Source organism: Limulus polyphemus, unplaced genomic scaffold (genome assembly GCF_000517525.1).
Source record: "Limulus polyphemus unplaced genomic scaffold, Limulus_polyphemus-2.1.2 Scaffold1384, whole genome shotgun sequence".
Lineage (NCBI taxonomy): Eukaryota > Metazoa > Arthropoda > Merostomata > Xiphosura > Limulidae > Limulus > Limulus polyphemus.
This window is the reverse complement of record NW_013666994.1, coordinates 46,321-63,515: the sequence shown is the minus strand read 5'-3', so window position 1 is coordinate 63,515 and position 17,195 is coordinate 46,321. Positions and strand designations below refer to the sequence as shown.

Below are 17,195 nucleotides of genomic sequence, written 5' to 3'. Positions count from 1 at the left end.
GTGTCTGTTTGTGCAAATGTCTAGTACACTTGCACTAGCTCTGACTATGTGCACATGCAGCAACACCATTAATAGCTGAGAAAATCCTGTCATAAAATGACTATTTAAACAGACATAACCTATACTAAATTGTTAATAAAAATATCTGTTACAAAATATTACAGCCATATTACCTGCATATTGCAGTACTTATATTATGTTGGCCCATGTCTGAGAATTTTAAGTTATATTTAGCAGGTAACTGATTTACATAGAGACAAATTTGTTTGTAAGATAATAATAACAACATAATTTATATTCTTAATTTATAGATATAAATTGAAAAGCTTTTTCCTAATCTACAAGAAACAAAAACTTTTCAGATAGATCACACTTGCCACATGGAAAAAATTATATTTTAAGATATGACTTTTAAAACTGTGAAATATATTGTATTCCGAGTTCTCACCCAAACATTATTTCCATTATTTCAAGTTCATATACAAAAATGTCCAATTTTTCTGATCATTAATAAATTCATCACAATGCAATACACATTTTTCCCTTAACATAGCAAGTTTTTGTTTCTTAAAACACAAAGTGTATTAAGTTCATGTTGTAACATATAAAACCTAACATTATAAGAATTTTGATACTGAACTATGCAAATTGTATAGTCAACTCATCAGACAGTAAAACTTTTTCAAAAAAAGCTGATATTAAACAGTCTTGTACTGTTACAAAATCCTGGATTTACATTTACTTTAATTGTGGATGGTTTACTGGCATTAAACAAAAGGTTCAGCTTGCTAGTATCCTTAGTTTATTATCATTTTCAATCACAGTTGATAAAGAGTTTCTGTTAAAATATGTTCAACCTCAATAAAACAAACCTATCTTTGCTTACAGTTGAACTGCAGAATGAAAGTGAACACTGCACGTGCATATGGCACTGATGGTCAAGACTTGTATAACGTGACATTAATCAGAAGGGTATTAAATTTCAGTTTTAAATTTAATTTTTTAGTAGCCTTTTACATGTGAAATAATGTCAATCAGAGAGTGTGCTTCCACTCTCTATGTAGGGATGGCACAGATGCCCATATTAGAGCAATACAAAAGTCATCTGGATTTTCTTCTCTACAGGTCATCAGAAGCTAGATATGAAGAGCTACCTGGCATATTCACTCTATCTCTGGTGTATATGCAACTTTTGAGCTATCCTGATCATCCCAAGCCAAAATTAAGATTTGTTATTTTCGTTACATTATCATCTTTCTTCAACAGGCCTAGCACCTACCTAGTTCTAGCAGTAACTATAATTTTATCATCATTTGATTGAGCAAAACAGTCTTCACAATCTTCGACTACCTATTTTATTGTTCTATGCAAAATTTATAAAGCTTTAGATTACACTCTGTAACCTAGTAACCCATGTATGCCATGTTATAAAAAAGTAAACAATCAGGAATTAGGAAAAAAAAGACTATCGTTAAATAGAAAAGCTATGTAGGGCTGGTTAGTGAACTTGAAAAAGGAACCAAACAAGATAGGAATGGAAGTGGACATATCAATTGATCTGGCTAATGATCATATAGCAGACTAAGCTGTCTCGACTTTACATGGAAAATAAAATCCCAACATTACTGGCTTCCTCTCTGGCAAAACATATAGAACCAAAATTTCCAATCATAAAATGTTACTCAGTTGTAAAATAGTCATAAAAGTATTATCCTAAAGTTAACTAAAGGAAATGTATAATGATTAAAACTGAGGTTCTATTGAAACAACAAACTTTCAATAAACAAAGTGGGGAAGCCAATAATGTAGGGATTTTATTCTTCGTGTAAAGTTGAGACAGTCTGCTCTGTAATCATTAGCTGGATCAGTTGATATGTCTACTTCCATCCTCATCTTGTTTGGTGACTTTTTCAAGTTCATTAGCCAGCCCTACATAACTTTTTTATTTAGCAGTAAATGTTTCTCTTAATAGTTGTACAATTACAATTTGAACAATTGCTGGGTAAGTTACTTCTTAAATTCAGCCTGAGTGTATCTGCTCTACAACAGACAATTTGGTCATGCTGTACAATTTTCTTTGAACTGATAGTTAATCACTAAACTCTAAACATATGTTTTTGCTGTAATCTTTCTTGTTTGATTCACAAAAGTTAACATTTTCCTAAACTAAAAATGTATTTCCAGTAGATACCACTTCTCAACTCACAAATAGCTTTTCTCAACTTATACTGCCCTCTATATGCACAAATAAATTTTTACTTTCCACTAGCCTTGATACTCCCACCTATTCACGTAAGACATCTGCATGCTATCATGCAAATTATCATGCAGCAACCCTCAACCAATAGGAGTGCTACACTATCATCACAAGTGCCCTATATTCCATGCAGCCCAAAATCACTTCGAGATTGGGCAGTACATAAAAAACCAACACTGAAAGTGGGAGGGACAGGTGGAAAATGTGAGAGGAGGTAAGTATCTATCAGAAATACATTTTCAGTTTAGGAAAATGTTAACTTCTGATACAAAATCTTACCTCCCCTCAAAAATAGCTAGAATTGCATAGCGAGTTTGTGGATGGTCTGGTAAGAATATGATCTCCCTTCAGAAAGCACCAAAAACAAAGACCATGAGGAGTGTGAATAAACAGAAGACAAACACCTCATAGGAGGCTGCACAATTTCTGAGACAGGTATAGTATTTGCCTTCATAAAATTGTGTCACAATTAGGGTAGAAACAATAGAGGGACCTCCCCAGCTTAATCATGTGTGCACATCCAACACAACCATCACCACAGCTGCCAGGAACCAACATCTGTGGGATGGTAAGAAGATGGACAGCAAAGTGGGGTTGCATCTCCAGTCCATTACCAGGTGTCATTGGGAATGCATCATCCAGTCCATAGTAGGATGAGGGTACCCAGCCACACGTATGAAAGCAAGGGACCCCAGATGTAGAGTGATTATGGTGCATTAGACCGTAAGTGGGAGATTGAACTTAGCCAACACCAGGTGAACCATGATAGGGACATCCTGCCCACGGTAGGAAGAAGATCCTCTACTTTTCACTTCTGATACGGAAACTGGTAAGAAAGATGAGCTTCAATACCAAGGATCCTCATCACCATGTGTGAACAGGAAACACAACTATTACCATATTCACCAGTAACCAACATCTAGGGGATGGTAGGAAGGTGGAGGTACATCTCCAGTTCATCACCAGGCAGCATTGGAAATTTATCATCCATTCTGTAGTAAGAGCAGGGTACCCGGCCACACACATGTGAGGACTTATGTGGCTGATCTAGCTCTAACCATCACCATATCCATCGGGAACAGACATCTGGGGGATGGTAGAAAGTAGGATGCCTCAGCCGGAACTACATGTTGGCAGAATGCATCATCTAACACCTGACAACATATAGAATTGTACATCAGGTCCATGGTAGGATAAGCATCAATGCCATCCACACCAGGTGAATACCATCAACCTACTCTCAACTGATTGGAATGGAGTTCACTCAGGAGGAAGCTTCCATGGCTCACCACCCAGCAGCTAATTGGTAAGTGGCAAGGACTCCCATACTCCAGTAGAAGAAGGGGGAACAGTGTGTTGGAGAGTCTGTAGGAATGCTGCACTGGAGACAGTGCAATGAGTGACTACGATACCTTATTTTGAAAAGCAGGCTGATTCTGTGACCTACAATACATGGATCATCTAGGATTAGTAGTAATACCTGTGTGCTTTACTCCTATTAGTCCATGAGTGGACAATCCAGGACAAACATCTTTATGAAGCAAAATACTGTGAGGCATACCTACAAGTGGTCTTGCAGACCATCTAATCTCAATGGTGGGTATACATGACACATAGATCGTACAGTATAGATTTAAGAATAAGTATACCTGGTGACAACAGTCGCCACTGAGTGGGATCCAAATATGTGATAAAGGACCCTACAAAGAAAAATGAAGCACTTACCCATTCCAAGAGAAATTATTGTGAAGATAATGAGAATAAAGGTATGGAGAGTGGTCCACATACCAATATGAATTATGTCCTCCAACTGATGATGGAAATGAGCAGCCAGGAACATGGTAAGTTAATGGATTTGAAGGGAAGATACATGAAAAAAGGTGTCCACTATCCAGAAAAAGGGAAGAATGAGCCAGGCGAATCTATTGGTAAATCAAATCCATATAGGTAATCAGAAAATGGTCACAAAACAGGGAAGGAGTCCAATGAATGAATCCCAGGGAGTGAGAATCATGGAAGGAATCAGTGCATGCCAAGTAATAGTAGAGAGCCCTGACCAGGCAGAGGAGGCAATCAGAGACAGACCAGTCATAAAGGTGTGAAATGGAGGGAAGGGAAGTGGGTGTGAAGGGGAATTACCCTCTAAAGCAGCCCAGGGCTTTTGGCAGAAAAGAACAACTGGTGAAAAGGACCACATAGGAACTATGAAATAAAGTGTGGTGGACATCAATAGCAAACACATCTGATCAATGATGTCTGCATGCCAACAGGAGGAGGAAAAGGGACTTAAAGGAGAGGTGAAATAATGAACAGGCTGACAAAGGTTCAAAGGAATGAAGGGTAAGGGCAAGAAGGGCAACACATAGGTTTCAATTCAAGAGAGATGACAGGGTGAGGAGGACAGGTAATGCAGTGGGAAAAAGCAAATGGACAAGACAGGTGAAAGGAAGACACAGGCATATCATGTAAAATGAAACATGGCTGACAAAGCCATGCAATAGCCTGTGATAGAGAATAACCATGATGTATTTACCAACAATAGTATATGTACTACATCTGTTGGTACATAGCCATGAAGGAAGGACTAAAGGAATGGGAAATCAAGGACGCCATGTGCTGGAAAAGGCATGCTTGCCAGGCTAAAGGCCAGACAAAAGCCACTAAGGAAGATAGGGAATGGATGGATGATGTATACCAAACTGGACCTGACAAAGAAGGGTGGTGGGAAAAGAGGAAGTGGAAGAGGAGGCAACACCAGTAGTCGGTGCAGAAGTGGAAACCATGGCCGAGAGATGGCCAAAATGGAGCTAAAAAAAGAAACTGACACAGAGAAGTCTGGATGATGGAATTGACCTGGGGAAGCTCAGAAATAGGAGGGTAGGCATACAGGTATAGACCTACCCAATTATGACTGAGTGCATCCACCGGTCCAGCCAAAAGATGTGGAACAGGAGACTCAAACCAGGGGACAGAGATGAGTGGCAAAGGCATCCAGATATGGAACATCCAAATGGGCACAAAGCCCTTAAAACATCAGTGGGCCCAGTGACCACTCTGTAGGGAGGATCTTGTTAGGATGTCATAAGTAATCTTAATGAAAATTAGTGCAACCAAAATATGACATGCCAACAAACGAAATAAGGTGGCTGGTTAGAGGAGGTCCAGTGTCAGAAAGCAGAAATCTTTAGACCATGTGCCCTCATGCATGGAGATGTACAAGGCCACAGTAGAGTTCTTGGAATGCACCATCACTGACCAGCCCTGAAGGGCCAAAACCCAAAGAGTGGCAAGGATCTCCAAGAGACTGATATGGAAAGAGGATCCAAAACCTCCAGAGCATTCAGAGAGAGGCACCCCAACCAGAATGAGAAGCATTTGTATGGAAGGAGCAAGGATGAGAGGAGCATTCATGAGATCCCAAATGAGGCTCCACTTGCCCGATGAAACCCCCTGAAGGTGAACAAGTGGGCATGGCTAAAAGAAATGAGGACTTCCAGAGTAGCCCACATCCCTAAAAGAGAAAGAACCTCTCATATAGTGGAAGGAGGAGGAGAGGATGCAAATTATAAGATCTCTAGCCCTCAACTGAAGGGGGAGAAGGTAGGGCCCACCTGAGTAAGAAAATAAACAACACCCCAAAATGAACAGAAGAGCCTGGAATGAAAAAACACTCCCAATGGACAAAATTAAGATAATATCTGGATGCAGGGGAGATGGGAATGTGTAAGTACACATCTGACACTTCACCCTTTGTCATCCACAAACCTAAAGTGAAAACCCCATGATGGGCTAAGCATCATTTTATGGTGAAACATGGTAAGACCAAAATTGGTGCAGACCTGACAGATCATTAATAGGACAACAGACAGATAGGAATAATACCTCAAACAAGAGAGAACTACCTGTGCAATAGCACCCTTGCAAAGCAAGTCTCAAGCTGCCTCCTAAAAATGCTGGCAAGAAACCAGATCCTGAGAAGGAGAAAAGGAAATGGGATGAGGTGAAAAGGAGGTGGACAATCAAAAAGGCAGACCAGAACCTCTGAGACCACCCTCAGAAACCAAAGGTTTGTGGCAAAGAAGCAAAAGATCCCATATGTGGCCAAAGCTGAGGAACTTGGTCCGCCTCAGGACCCAAACTCACAATGCAGTTACCAAGACTGCCGATTACCCCATAGAAGGCACCCAAGGACCAATGGTGAACCTCAGGAATATAAGGAGCCAGAACCAGTAAGGGAGAGAAAAGAAGAAGGCAATATAGTAAAACTGTGACTAAAAAAAGGAAACCAAAGTAATGGGGTTCAATCTCCACAAAGGGACAAGCAACTCCCAAGGCTGCTAGGCTAAGTAGAGACATATTGAACAAAGACATGCCCAAGCATGGTCATCCAGAAATGCAACTGGTCCCCAAAACAACTCATGTGAACCCAAATATGGAGAGAGGGTTGGAAACACTAAATATTAATCCCATGGCTCTTCACTGAGTAAGGCAGGAGAAGAATCATAGGGAACAAGAGAGGAAGGAGGCCTGGGAACCTTCCCAAAATGAAACATGACTGGGAAGCACAGGCAGGAGGATGACACAGGTGGTCCAAATCTTCATCATCACGTGCAGGTAAACCCTCACATAGTAGAAGAGGACAATCAACAGGTGACTCAGAAGACCATATAAAGATAGAAAACTTCCTACAAATGAAAGCTGTTACTTCCTGAGCAGACAAGGCTTGCTCAGGCTCCATTGAAGCAGCAGGCAAATCAGCTGTAGTAGTTACAGCAGCTGTGTAGATGCCACGTGGAATGGCAAGTACATGATGAGTGGAGTTGACTGGGAAGAGAGAATTTCTTTCTCCAAAAATAATTCTCAAAATTATAAAAAGTTGAAAACAAACAGTTGTAAAAAAATATGCTGCCAAAAAAAACTATAAATTTGAGCATGTAAGTGAACAAATATCAGTCTGAAAACATGTCCAAACTGTAAGACTACCAATCGAAAATTGATTTTGGACTGCACAGAATAGAAGATACTAGTAAGGATAGGAGTTGTGTTGCATTCCTACTGATGGAGGGTTGCTGCATGATGGTATGCAGATGTCTCATGTGAGGGTAGGTGGGAGTATCATGGCTAGTGGCAAGCATAAATTTGCACATACAGAAGTAGGATATTGTATCAGAACTGTTGAGTATGGGTGTTACAAATATGACTAAAAAGTTCTAAACGAATTATAGAACAAACAGGAAAAAAAAGATTCTTCCTCTAATTAGTTTATACACATGAAATAGTTTTTGTTTTGTTAAAGTTGGTTTTGGGATTTCACTTTTCTTACTTATTAAGGATATTTCTTCTTTTTTGTTTAATCAGTTTGTAAGTACATGTAATCTTTCGTTCTCTCAACTAAAGTCAACTCTTCAAAATTTTTCATTTGAAAATCATATTACACATGGTTGAAAAGTCCAATTATTTATTGCAAGTCTAAGATTTTAAAGGGTTTTAAATCATCAAATATCTGTATTTTAGTTAAAGGTTAAAGAGTTAGACAAGGTCTCTCTTAAGCTTTCAACTAAAGTTACACAAAACAATTACTCAAACTTTTTTTTATTCCTTTAACTTCTAAAATGGTATATATTGGGTATCATTCCCTATTGTAATACAGCATTATCTTCTGTTGAATTTACCCCTGCAAAAACTGAATAAACTACTTAGTGAATTGAATAACAATATATTATATGGTCCTGAAAAGGTTCATCCCATGTTCTAAGAGAACTTAGTAACTTGCATATCCACTGCAGTCTGTATTATATTTTTACATAGAATTACATATAGATAAGTCACAATCAGAATAGATGGAGGAACAAACCCTTAGAATTAGCTGATGTTTGAAAAATGAAGACCAAACCATTATAGTGTAGGAATTGACACATGTTGGAAATGAATTTTCTGATATAAAAACAAACATAGGTTAAGTGATGCGATATGAGGAAAAAACAAAAATGCTGTTAACACCGAAACAGTTGAACTTGAAAATAATATTGTTTATTTGGCTGACTATTTTCCATATTAACCCAAATGTAGATGAACTTGGCTTTACTGCATGAAGACAACCAGAACAAGATTTAAACACAGGATTGCAAAATGACCACTCTATATTCTCATGAGAAAGTTGGGATAGTAACATGTGAAGGTCACCTTCCACTAATTTCCAGTTCAATAATACCATAAAAGTAACAAGATAATTCTGTGGAGAAATGTTGCAATCTTAAGGTACACGCTTACACAGTGGTCAATATTAAACTGGTACAGACAATGAAAGTTTGGAAATATTACACAAGTTTTCAATATTATAATTTATAGGAATAAAGTTATGATAGCCTTGGCTACCACACTCTTTCCTTCTTTCTTTTTAGCTCATCCCAAGTGGCTATTAAAGAAATTACTGATCTAATTAAGGTTTAACATTATTATACCTTAACCATTTCTATGTCAGACTTCTTTTGAAATGAGCTTAAAAAAGTCTGGTTTTTATTTCACTTTTTGCTAGTCTATACTTATGTATTAATAAAATAAATATTCTTTATGATCTGTTAGTACATTTCTGCACAAGAATATACGCAACTCAATAAATAAATGTTTCATATCTGGATTTATACATGATATATGTTATGTCAATGAAACTAAGGTAACAAATTGGAATGTTTTTCTCTAGTGAAAGAGTTCAGCATAGACACCATTTCCAATGCCATCTAGAAAGCATCGATTGTAATACATGATAACATGCAAATAAATTTGGGCAAATAACTAAAAATATGGAGGGAAATAGTTTGTTCATATTAACTTGGGCAAATATGTTATTAAACATTGATGGCACCCAAGTTACCTAGAGCAAAACATGGAAGGGGTTAACCTAACGAACAATGACCTTAAGACGCGTGAAACAGAGAGTAACACAAAAGTCCTGAAAATTACTAATATCTAAGATTATTTACACCATTGCATAATTATACTAAATAAAATACAATAATACAGTACTTGCATAATAAAAACTTTTCTTTTGAAGTAGGTATATGTCAGAATAAGAAGAATCACAGGTTTTAGTGAAAAACTTAGTTCACACATAATTAAAGTGTAACAGAATTAAAATCATACCAGGCAATAACTAAAATACATCAAAAATTCATGCGAGGATGGGCTCAAAATCATACAATTTAATAATACTACAACTCAAAATCTATGATAATAAAATAACTAGAATAGGCAAACTCTAGAATCAAAAACTGCATATAAAAATCTTAATTATACAACAAGAAAATAACAAACACCTCCTTAGGTCACTTAAATACAATAATAATAAAAGCAGTTCAAAAAACACAGAATAATGCCAATTCATAACAAGTCAAAATAAATGAAATATAAATTATTTTAATATAAAGCAAAAATAAAAACAATAATGCATGACAGCTTACAAATCAACATATATTACAGCAAGATCATAAGGACATAATAATAAATAAAGAAACTTACATTTCGCATAAGTACTTATTATATAAGTGGAGGTCACAGAAAACATCATTTCATTAATACAAGTGATATAATGAAATCTGTTATAAAATCAACTAGTGAATATGAAACAAACTGGAAAATAAAAACAGTTCAAAGTAATTATAAAACAAGTAAATTTTCTAAAAAACAGGTTGGTCAAAATTAAAATATTGAATATAAAACAAATAATGACCAGTGAAATACAAAATAATCAAAATTCTAACATAATGTTCCTTTACAGAGAAAAAATAAAATAAACTGATTACAAAATTCTCAATAAACAAAGCTGAAGTATATGGTAACAAAAGACATAATATAATAAAACAAAAATATAAGTGTAAATCAGTTTAGAGAAACTGGTAAAATTATAAAAGACTCATCACACTGTAAAACAGAACAGAAACCGGCTACTTCAGGTTCACATTTTCAAACAGATTGGAACAAATGTCCAATGAGCTTCTTTGAAACTTAAATTAAACAGAACAGAGAAAGAACAGAATTAAAAAGAGAACACAAAAATACAAGAAAAATACATTATCATGAACTTTACATGGGACATATTGGTGGCTAGGAAGATGTGGTCAATGATGGAAGAGGGTGCTTGGTAGTATACCATGTTTCATTGCTATGTATCACACCTGTCTCTGGTAGTGGAAGTGATGAAGATGGAAGCTAACAGATGAAGTTAGACATGCATTCACTTAAGAAGAAAAAAAAAGTCATCAGTCACTGGTTACTGCCAGCCCTAAAAGCCAAGAGTCAAGTATGTAACATAACGCTATGTGCAACACTCACCGGTTTTTGCAGACAAACGATATCTGTTGCTGCTACATTAGTTGCAATAATGCTGGCCTGTTCCCTTCTGTAACCAGTGCATGATCAGCTCAGCATTTCAAGAGAAAAACTATCCTGAAAACTACAAATGCCATCATTGACACGAATACAGTTATCATTTTAGCTACATGCTACAACAGATGAGCTGTCCCATCAACCAGACACAGTGATCCCCTGCAGGATGAATGCCATCAGGCAGGATACTTTTCTGCAGGTTTCTAGAATGCTGAACACTACAACATGAAGACAGTTATAATGTCACGTACTAAATGGATTGATAACATAAACTGTCACTCTAAATTCCCTGTTGGTCCTGAAGGTATAACAACCTCAGTTAATCTCCCCACAGTGAAGGTGAAGATAACTGTAATGTGATTAGTGATATAAACTGCCACTCCAACTTCCCTTCTGGTCTTGAAGGTATAATACAACCTCAGTTAATCTCCCCCTTACTCCTTGCAGTGAAGGTGAAGACAACTGCAGTGTCCTATACTAGATGGATTAGCAATATAAACAGCCACTCCAGATTCCTTCTTGGCACTGAAAGCATAAAATGACCCCAGTTGATCTCTATTTACTCCCACAGTGAAGGTGTGAATTAACCTCAACTTCGTGATATTTAGGATCATGCTTAAAGTTGTGCTGTGTAACATTTCTTATTAGCTTGTGAATAAAAAAAGTTTTGTAACTTGTTGCTCCTGATCATTTTGGCTGAAGACAAAGATCAGTACTGTAGGTACACTAACCTTTAGTCAAAATATAAGTGACCAATCTACATAGCACAGACTTAATGTGTTTCCACTAACTAGAGAAAGTAAACATATTACTATAGTTACAAAGTAAAAGGCCCATTTCATAATGTTAGTTACATGATTAACAGTGTAATTTTAATTCCAAATATTAAATATAGTACATTTGAGCTTTGGAATTTACACTTAGTACATTTCAGCCTTTAGATATTTGCAAAATGCTAGCTAAGAACATTACATCTACATCTATATGAACTTAAATAACATGATCATTATTAATACATTTTGAGCTTTAAGTATAAAAATTCCCAGTTGCTTGGTTCATGTCAAGATAAATGTTTAGAATAAATATATCAAAGGCAATTTTATTTAGGAAAATTACCTTGCCTCATTTAAAATCTAACATCATAGAAATTTGTACTTAAGTGCATAAATATATATGCTTTTAGATCTCTAAAATATTTATAATTATTTAAATGGAGATTAATTTATTGACTTATTTTCTATGTGAATATACTTCTCTACAGAATGAAAATAACTTATTTACAAAAATTACATTTTCTTGAGTAATACATTTGAGTTAACAAGTACTAAAAAAAACTTAAAAATAATACATATATCATACAGTCATTATCAGATAAGGCATCATAAAGAGACTCAAACACCAATTTCAAGTTTACATAAACCCAGTCAGTTTCAGATTACACATAAAGAAATAGAAGCTGCTACGCATAGAACAAAAAACATAAAACAAGTCATGTTTTATGACATGAAACATTTTACTCTAAAACTTCAATAACTGCAGCTCATCAGTTACACATTACACCTTACTGATGACAAACTTCAAGTAAACTTAACACATGTAAATAGTTTAACTTGTAAGTCACCCAAAAGGATTTTATATTGTGTGAAAAGTCTGGACACTCAGTTATAGTTGCCTGTTGTGCTTCAGTTTCACTTTGAACCTGACTTGATAGATGATGCAACTCTGGGCTGGGTTGAAACAATGCCTGATATAGCTGATGTGACATGGGCCTTCTTGAGGTATTTGTACATGCAGCTGTGTCTCTTCCAGCCACACTTTATAAACTCCTAAGAAATGAATGCATAGACTTACATAAATCTTAACTTACAGTCTGCAAGTGTGTCCTTCCCAGTACGTAGCTAACTAGACAGGTATTGCCGAGTCCTTCCCAACTGAATTGGGTTGGTTCATTTTTGGTGTTGCTGAGAGAAGTATCTGGCTGAGACACCCTCAGCTGGTGTGTAATTTTGATTTTGCCTGGGGTGATATGTTCTGATGATAGTGTTATCAATATCAAATCAACAAGTGGACACATAGTAAACTCCTAAAATGCTTGCTGCATCATAGGAGATAACTCTGTATCCAAAATCTGGCATTTTCTTATTGACCTGGGCTACTCTATTTCCGGTCTGTCTGACCTTATTTTCCCCAGACCAAATCCCCATTAGCAAAATAAAACATACTAACCTTCACTCACCTGATTTACATTGATCCCAGGTCGAGGCACCAAAATTATATGTAACTTACTCTGTGGTATACTTAAGTAAAAAGTTATATGCAGCTAAGTCACAACCACAATAACAGAGAAACACTAAGATCTAACTTGAATGAGTCACTGATGTCTGAAAGATAAAGACTGAATTGTTACAGTGTAGGAACCGATGAGTACTGGAGATGAATTTTAAAATGTAAAAACAAAGACAGGTTAAGTGGTGTAATATGAGGAAGAAAACAAATTTTTTTACACAACAACACAGTTAAACTTGAAATAATACTGTTTATTTGATTGACTATATTTTATCATTTAACCCAACTGTAGATAAAATAGATTTTACTGCATGAAGACCAATGGTCTGATGAACAGAACATGACTCATCCAATTACAAAGATTTAAACATACATCCAGTCATGGGTAACTTGATCTATCAATACATGACAATCATCTTTCACTAATTCCCACCATAAAATTGGGAGATAATGCAAGGCTGGTGTCCTATGGAGAAATATTGCAATCTCAAGATACAATGGTCAAAACTAAACTGATACAGACAACTAAAGTCTGGAAATATTACATAAAATTTGAATATTATAGAAATAAAATTACAGAATGGCTAGGAAAGCACGACCTCATATGACTGGAAAATGGAAAATATCAATAACTTAACAAAAAGAGAATAAATCAGAATGGTCAGTTTAATGGTCCAATATAGAAAAAATTCTGGAAAAAAATTATTAGAGAAGAAGCATTGAAGTATTTGGAAGTTAATAACTGCTTTTTAAAAATATTCTCATTATTGTTTTAAAATTATTCATCCTTGATGTGGTCAACTATTAGAAGTGATAGAAGATAGGTCAAAGTACATAGGATATGGATGAGCATTCAACTTTATTTAAATAGATCTATAAAAAATGTTTCATTGTAGGCCTCATTAGTGACAGTTAAATAATTTAAGAGTATATGGCACCGAAAAAAAATTGTATACATGGTTAGCATATTCCTTACAAAATAAAGTACAAATGCTGTGGTCAATGGTAAATTTTCTCAAAATGGTCAACTGCAATGAGTACAATGCCTCAAGGACCTGTCTAGGCCCTATACTATTTTTTTAGATGCATGGACAGATGTTGTTTGCACATGAAACTAAAGTCCATGAATTTTCAAAAAAGTAGTATTAGGCTAACAAGATCAGTTTGCCATACTAAATCTTACTGAATGGTCAGTATGTTGGCAATTAATAATGGAAAATCTTAAATGTAAAACTTTTCATTATGCTCTAACAAACAGAATTTCAAATAAAAAAATAATACTCTTTACAGAATTGAGGAAAAACAAGACAATTGTCATTTTTCCTTAATTCTGTAATTATGGGGTTTTACCAAGTACCGACAGTTTTAAGTGTCAATTATATGAATACTCTTTCTTCAGTTTGAGTTCAACTTTAGCCCACGAGAAAGATCTTGGTGTTGCTTACAATAATTTTGTTTTCAAATAGCATAGCTAAGATTTATAGTAAAATTAATTCAAGATTAAGCTTTATTTACAGCAAGCAACTTGATAATTATAAAACTACTCAGTCCTATCTTTAAATACTGCAATATATTGTTAAATTATTTATCTGTAGAAAGATAACAACAGATTGTTAATAACAGCAGTAGGTTATACCATGACTTTTCATAAACACTAGGACAGATTATTAATAACAGTAGTAGGTTATACCATGACATTTCATAAATACTAGAACAGATCATTAATAACAGCAGTAGGTTATACCATGACATTTCATAAACACTAGAACAGATTGTTAATAACAGCAGTTAATGAATGAATAATGTGACTGTATTAGGAAAACAAAATCCAAAAATGAACTGTGATATAGGTTCCTGTAATGATGATGATAATAAAGGATTACAACACAGTTACAGTAAGTTGATGTAGAAATCTTCTTTTATCTTTCTTTTGCAACAAATATGACTTTTATCCCATTATTTTTGTACTATTACATTTTATTGTATGTTTTTTAAATTCTGAAGGAATCTAATTATTAGAATTGTTGGATAATTTTGCAAAGTTTAATGTATAGGAATTGTACTGCATATTCTAATTAATCTGTCATTTTAATGTAAATTCAGTGTTTCTTTGTCATATGTCTGGTTTGTCACTTTTGTAATGAGATTTATTATTTTTTTAATGACTAATTTACCTTCACCATCTTTCAGTCATTTGAATAGTGTAAGGTCTCCAGTGATTATGAAACGTCATGGTATAAGCTACAGCTGTTATTAATAATCTGTTCTAGTGTTTATGAAACGTCATGGCATAACCTAATTTCAGTAGTGGAATCACCTGGAATGATGAGTAATAACACACAGTCCAATATCTGTTAATTCTTCATAAAAAACAATTATTTATTAAAGAAATTAATTTTACAAATACATTGTAAGTTGACTAAACAACCATTTTTAACACATATTTAATTATTATTAAAAGAAAAGAGAAATTGCATTTCAACACAGAAAGACACTAATGTGGTTTTTGAATAATCAATGGTTGTTGACCTCAATAGTGATGCCAAAAATTACACCAAGTCTCTCTTATGCCAATAGTACACAATGTTATGTATATTTCTGAAGCAAATTTAAGAAACAACACATTTTTTCACCAGCATCAGGTGGTACACAAATTCTGACATAAGATTCATATGCATTAATGAAAATAATAAAATTACACTCTTCACATTTATTACAATCAGATATTTATTAAGGTCATGAATCATTTCAGCTTTTTTTTAACCTGTGGAAAAGTTCATGTGTTACATTATGATTTAACTGTTTACAACTGAATAATGTTTAGGATTTAGATAAAACTGAGGAAAAATAGAGAACCAAAGTTTGTATCTTGGACTAACTCAACTTCAACTAAACCTTAAGGAAGCTGTGAAAGAACATCTGGACTGACAAACACAGAGTGGTATGATGAGCCCTATTAAGTAGCTTAGTACTACTAGTCATACTCATTAGAGTATAATGCTTATTAAACTTAAAACTTATGTTAAAAAAGTATGACTATGACCCAATACTGACTGTATAAGCACAACTAGTTAGGTTATTATGGCTATATGAGTGACTATGGTGTGACTCAGATAGTCACATTCTACTACTACAACTAGTATTACTACTACTAGTAGTATTCAAAAATTTGGGCTCTAGTCAATATCTACTTTTAAAATTAAGGTTTTATTGTTTTATTTTTCACTTATCTGAAGTTATCAACCAGGAAAGTGAATGGAATTGGAAGAAGATGCTATGATTCTGAGTCACTCTGCATGAGTCAGAGTATGAATTTTGGGCTAAGTCGTGCTCATTACATTCATATGTCATGAATCATACTTCAAAATAATAATAGTATTAGTATTACTAGTAGTACTGGCAGTAGTAAACTACATTATCACTTACGCCGTCTTACTACAGACTCTAGTTCTAAACATGCTAGATTCCTATTTATTATGAATCACGATGAGTGAATTTACGAAATTATGAGCTTATGAGTATGAGTGTAAATCATCCTGAATAATAAATTAGTAATTTATGATTCAGTGATGACTGATTCTGATATACGCCTAAATAATATTAATAGTAAATATTTCTAATTTACGAGTAAGAATTAAAAACTGTTATTCTTCCAAAATATTACATACCGTTTTTTATTACTTATGATGATACTTAAGTACAGAATCTTCAGCACGAATAAACGTTTTAACTTTAATATCACCAAACATACGTTATGTTCAACGAACAATATTCTGATACAACTCAGCTTAATTATTAGAAGCAATAAAACCTCGAGTAATTGCATAGACTAGGTAGCGCAACGAACTGACTTTGCCTACCATCTTATATGAAGCCGTTCATAAATATTTAATAAAGATTTTTTTACCTAATTATTGTTTTAATTTTTCAATAAAAAAATCCACAGCGAGTTCTTACTCCTTCGTTAGCTTATCATTCTTCTGAACAAATGGCAACAAAGACCAATAACGTACATATTAAGGAAAAATCGTTAATAAAGGCTATATTAGAATGTTATATTACTTTGCATGATATTTTATGACCAACGCAATGAAAATGGCACAAGTATAACAATAGAAGAAAATAGGAGAAAGAAGAAAATAAAACTATGGAGTCTGAATTTAATGGACAGTGAATAATCTTTCTCCACCAGAAGAAGTTCGTTTCCCAATGGATTACCCTGATCATTGTATGTAACCAGAGCTAATATTCTACAGAGGTCAAACTTAAC

The 17,195-nt window shown here is 34.7% G+C and overlaps 1 protein-coding gene across 1 annotated transcript in view; it reads right to left on the bottom strand.

The window, feature by feature from the left end:
* LOC106463357 overlaps positions 1-16,707 on the bottom strand; it is a 122,042-nt gene extending 105,335 nt beyond the window's left edge. The window contains exon 1 of the mRNA XM_022390833.1: positions 16,594-16,707. The gene's annotated coding sequence lies outside the window, so the exon portion shown is untranslated. The remainder of the gene's footprint in view (positions 1-16,593) is intronic.
* Between the last annotated feature and the right edge of the window lie 488 nt (positions 16,708-17,195).